Genomic DNA, 6,000 nt, shown 5'->3' with positions numbered 1-6,000 from the left:
CATGACCATTTAATTAAAACGAGTCAAAAGTTCATTAGGCTAGCTTCTGGTGAGTGGTTTGGGGAATCGAACTGTAACTACTCTAGTTGTTTTCTCTTAGATTAATTGTACGTAGTGGCCAGTTACTAGTTACAAATTGTTTTCGTTGTTGCTGGCTAACGGTTCAGCACTACATTCTGTTGTGGAATTACTGAACTTAAAGTACATCCAAGTAGTTTTATATCTTTGTATCAAAGTAGTAGTAAGTTCAGTTTAAGAAATTATATATTTCTTAAACTGAAGATATTCAAGAAATATATGTTCCAATTTTTTTTTATTACATAATATATCTCAGTACAGTAACTGCGTATTAAAGCTTTAATTAAAATACTCTCCTGTAGTTAAATAAATTTTTAATAATAGCGTATGATTTTTTTAAATTTCTATATACATAATTACAAAACGACCGGTTGGGGGTTATACCGCTCACCTGAGCGCAATTACCCCTTTGTGACTTATTTTTTTTATTATTGTACATATGCTAAGAAAACGTTAAAAGATCACCGCTAAAATTGTTAGACCGAAAAGACCGAAAAAGACCTTCAATCTGGGAAAACTAAGATGCGATTGCGATTAAAATAAGTTTGTCCAAAAGAAAGAAAAAAAACATGATACAAAAATCTTAAAAGAAAAATTTGCATGAAAATTCTTCAGATAGTGTAGATACAGAGTAGAGAGCACCTTTGCGATGATGACAGTGACGACAAAATGAATGTGGATGATAGAAATTATAACAAATGTATTATTTAACAGGAATTTGGAAAAAATATGAATTCTGGTGTCGCTGTACCAACTGTGGACTGTGGGCTCATGCTACATGTTCAGGGTGGGATTTGCAGATAGATACATATGTGATTTATGTATCCAAGGATAAAATATTTTTATTTCTAATTTGTCTCACTTCTAATAATTATTACTATTTTAAATTATATTACAATAATTGAAGTTGATTTGACATCTAAGCCTGTACTATATTTCATCAATTGAAAAAGGGTAATTTGAAGTAGAAATGGGGATAATTGAGGATTTTAGATTTTACTTTTATTATATAAGATTGATCTTATGAATATTTCTTTAATTAATATATTTTACTGGTTATTAGACATTACTCTGTACCCTAATCGGCATTACACAGAGTCAAGGGCAATGCGGCTCAGACATGTTTTTTTAAATAATGTCTTCCTACTACTAGTAGAATAAAGTTATATGCTTTTGTTGTTAAATTGTTGGTTACTCGATAATTAAAGACTTTGTTACTTTTTTAAATTTTGATTTGCAATAAATAATTTATAAAATAGACCATGTTTTCCTTAAGTGAACGCCATTCACCCTTCTTCCCTTATATCAGTAGATTGACGTATTTGTACGTTTCTGCTTCAAAAAATGGGTAACAGTCATCATCACAATAATAAATATTAACGTACCACTACTCGACATGTGCCTCTCCACGAGACTGGCACTTTATTTAGTTTTCTTTACTACAAAAATGTACTGTGATTAGTCTTTGTAATCTATGTAGGTACCTACCTGGTAAAGTTACTTAGGTACATTACATAATTTAATGATTAAATTATAAATGAATACTACATTGTGCACGGCAAATTCTATTTATAATCTATAGCTGATCATGACCCGTTTTAATTATAAATGAGGGTAGTTCACTGAGATTGTCGGAGACGTCTGGGTGGAGCGCGCTGAAGTCTTTGATTGATGAGTTAGTTGCTTCGCAATCTTGAATACCACTTACTATGTATACCTATTTTAGAATATACAAGCTGTTGATAATTAGTTGAATAACTAATAAATTACGAATTTATTATACAATACTTCAGTTAATACATTCTCTTGAATTTGGAGACAGATCAAAGCATAATGGGCAACTGAATGAAAAATATGCTCTTTAGCTATTTTTGTCGTGTCGCTTAAAAACATTTAGCCATGATGGTGTTTTCTTACTATCCTCCAACTATCAGTTAAAAAATGTCAGGCGAAACCTGTCGCATGATTTATAAAGACCTCGCGGCACATACAAGGCGACGACGCGCTTATAACAGCGTCGCACCGTTCATAACTGTGTCGTGGCTATTAAAAGAGACGTCCCAGAACTTATAAAACTGTCGATACGCTTTTAATTGACTGGTTGACTATTAAGGGGGTCTTCCTATGTGACGGCCTGTTTTTTAGGGATATTTTAGGATTTTTTTTCTACGACCAGTAAATATTTAGAGCTTCAAGTTTTTTATCATTTATTAACACATATTTGGACAGTATAAATATAAAATTTCAGCTAAAAATATTCAGTCAAACTAGAGTTACAGCGCTCTGAACACCCCCGCCTCGAAAAAAAGAGCTCCCACTTCCTCCACGATTCCGGCTGATCGGCTTATCTGAAAAAAAAAAAAAACGGCGTTTTAATTTGTAGGCTTAAAAGCACGGAATGACCTATAATCAAATGAATATAAAAAAAATTGGATTTTTGATAGACATTTGAAATAAAAGTTGCAAATTAGGCGTTTTTTTTTTTGTTTTTTGCTATAAAAAAATCGAAGTTTTGAAAATTTTCGATTGATAATAGTTCATTCCATGCGTTTACATATATTGAGTGTGCCCTGTAAATTTCAAGTAATTCAGCCGTTTATTTTGAGAAAAACGCGTTTAAAGTTTCAAGTCCGTTAAAAACTATTAAAATATCAACTTACTCTCAATCGGCGATGCCTGGTCCATAGAGTATTCCTTCCTCTTCCTCGTGAAACTCTTTTAAAGCAGATTGTTCAGCTCTTGAGTCAATCCTGGCTTGTTTAACGACATCACTTACGCGCCGCTCAGAGCGTAAGATTCGCTTTTCATCCCGTTTCTCAACATACGCTTGGGCTTCACGACCAACAGGGCATCCCATAATCGACATAAAAATACCTTGAAAACCTTCATTAAAGATAATAACTGCTAAGTAGCTAGCAATTTCAACAACTTTGGGACCAGAATGAAGATGTTTAGGAGCGAAAGTCCAAATCAAAGAATTCAAAGATTCGTTATTGTTTTGTGTCTCTGCTCCTAAACAACGAATTAATAATTCGTCTTTCGATAAATCTTCGAAAACCGGTTTGATAGCTTCTTGGACTTGCGGAATTAGAGGTGGTTTATCGTGATGAAATTGGTCCAGTTCATTATTAGCTTCAGCCTTACGCCATTTACACCAATTGTCTTCGCCTTCTGGACAAAATTGATGCTGAGGGTTTTCATCAGAAGAACATTTGTGATAGTACGTTGCCCAAACTTCCTTTCTCATATCTTCAAGCGAATCTGGATGGCGTCGAATTGCTAATCCGTAGAATTTTGTAATTTCTTGGATAACTTTATCAGTAAGTTTACCTGCTCCTTTTCTGTTTAAGTCTGTAGAAACGTGTCTAAACTTGTATAAACAAATATATTAATAAAAGGGAGGCCAGGTATAAAGCCGACGGTACACAATAGGCCCGGTCTCTAACTGCCAACTCACCGCTCCGAACCGCTCTTTCTTTTACCTGCTGTATCTTTAAAACGACTTCGAATTTTCTAAAATCGCTTTACTACCGTATTCTAGACATGTTAAGGGAGCAATTTATGAAAAAAAAAAAAATCGATTTTTTCAACCCATCACATAGGAAGACCCCCTTAAGTCTGACAAATATACCTCTTTATTTTCCCCCTTCCACTAGTTAAAACTGGTAACCGTTGCAAGTAAATATGAAACATGGGGATCACAGAATTAATTTCTGATGTCTGATGATCCGCTCCTCATGCCCTTTCTGACGTAGGCATAAATCAGGTATAGGCTACGTCTACGATTTACCCTAACCTAATCTAAAATTTATTAGTGTGTTAGGTTTTTAACAAACTTTAAAAAGTTATTTGCATTTTGCAAATACGAATCTATAAGTTATTGTCAATGATTATGTTTACTTGTTAGTAGTAGTTTAGAACTTAACTTAATGAGCTATCGTCGTCGTTGATCTCTTATTGTAGTAATTTGCTGGTAAAGGCTATAACAGAATATCAGAGAGGGTGAACTGCCCCCACAGAGATATAGACAGTTTTGTCTATTTTTAAAATTTTATTATTGTATGGGCAACCATAGTATTAGTTTTTGTTTGAGACAAATAAAGATGATGATTATTATTATTATTATATGCCTGAAAATATATTTCAAATAAAATACAAAATATTTTTATAATAAACATTTAAATACAGAATGGAAATAGATGTTTTGGGTTTATGTTCAATTTCAAGTACAATAATTTTAAACATTAAAAATTATTGTATTCGGATTATCTGTATTAATACTTATACTAAAATTATCAATTCCCTTTACAGCTTGTTTAGGACTGAAATTAGCTATTAGTTCGTCGCTGTATCGGTTTCCGAGCACCAAACTTAAGGCTAATATTGTACTTGGTCTTAAACTAACTTTTAATGTAAACAGCTTTGTTGATGAAATTATATTATCTTTTGTTTACAAGTAAAGTTATAATAAACTAGTGGGAATGACAAAAAAGAGAAATCCAGCATTTATTACTGATTAATATTGTAGTTATGAGAAGTAAGGCAGTTAATAAAATCTTAACGTAAAAAAATCTAAATATTTTTATAAATATTTGGAATTCTGACAACGTTATGCTCTATAGCAGTGCTTAATTATATTCAAGTATGGGTAAATTTCACATATATAAGTTTTCTAGTTCCATTAAATCATTTGGCACGTTTATGGGATTTGTAAAAATAGATTATACATTCTTTCTGATTGTAGTCTTATGTTTCGAATCTTTATACAATCATCAATTAGTAACGCCATCTACAGCATGTTCGTACCAAGCAAAAATCCTTTGTATCAAATAACCATAGCGTTATGCTTTCAATTATTCTGTGTGTGTACAGACATACATCGGATTTATTTGTTTGTATGTTTCATAAAAACACGACTATATATAATTAAGGGATTAAATTGTTTTTTTCAAAACAGTCAAAATATTTTCGTAAAATTCCCAAATTTAATATTCATGAAAGGTTTAATATTAACGATAAAGTATATTTTTTTCCCTTAGCAACGAAAGAGTATATTTTTATATTCTTTAGATACTTATTTCTAAAAAAAAAATATATGTAATAACAGCGCTAATAATATAGATTTGAAGTATTCCAAGGACAAATGACAAAGATGGATTTGGACCACAAAGAGCCGGCATTACTTCGGCTTTTGGAATAATCCGGATAAAGCCAGCAATTAAAATACTTATCCTGTTGGTATTTCATCTTGGCATACATAATTATTCTCATTAAAAAAAAGAAATCTGCAGTGACCATTTCTTTGTATCTGTTTAATTTTGCTACAATTGCTAGTTGGCTGATTTGCAGACCAAAATAGTCAGTGGTCATCTATCATTACATTGTTATAATTAGCATCATTTAAAAAAATACCTAAAATATATATAATAGAATTTCTCTTTCTATGTAACTGTAATAGTAAACAAGCTAATGGCTGATCTGCTGGAGGTTGGTAATTGTTACCTATAGACATTAACAGGGCCGGCGCTAGGGTCCTCAGCGCCCGCATGGAATTTTTATCCTAGCGCGGCTTATGGCTCCGTATTCATAGTTAAGTTAGATTATTTATTATAATTTATTAAGTATTCTATAGATTCTACATATTAATAAAATTATAGTATATATCCGAATTGCGTGACGGCGCGGCGCACCCTCCGACGAGGTGCCCGCATGCTCAGCATGCATTGCATGCCCGTTTCCGCCGGCCCTGGATTTTAACTGCACTACAGTTGTGTAAATGTATGTGATTACTTGCAACCGATCAGAGTAAAAAAGGCATGATCCAATAAAATAACCATAGATGAAAGACACCTGCCATATATTACCTTTAAAATTTACCTTATAAAACCAAAAGTTTTCAAATCACAATAACTTTAACCTGTC

This window comes from Achroia grisella, unplaced genomic scaffold, assembly GCF_030625045.1.
Source record: "Achroia grisella isolate CSIRO2021 unplaced genomic scaffold, CSIRO_AGI_Agris_v1 utg18712, whole genome shotgun sequence".
NCBI classification, from domain to species: Eukaryota; Metazoa; Arthropoda; class Insecta; order Lepidoptera; family Pyralidae; genus Achroia; species Achroia grisella.
Note: the sequence above shows the minus strand (reverse complement) of the source record.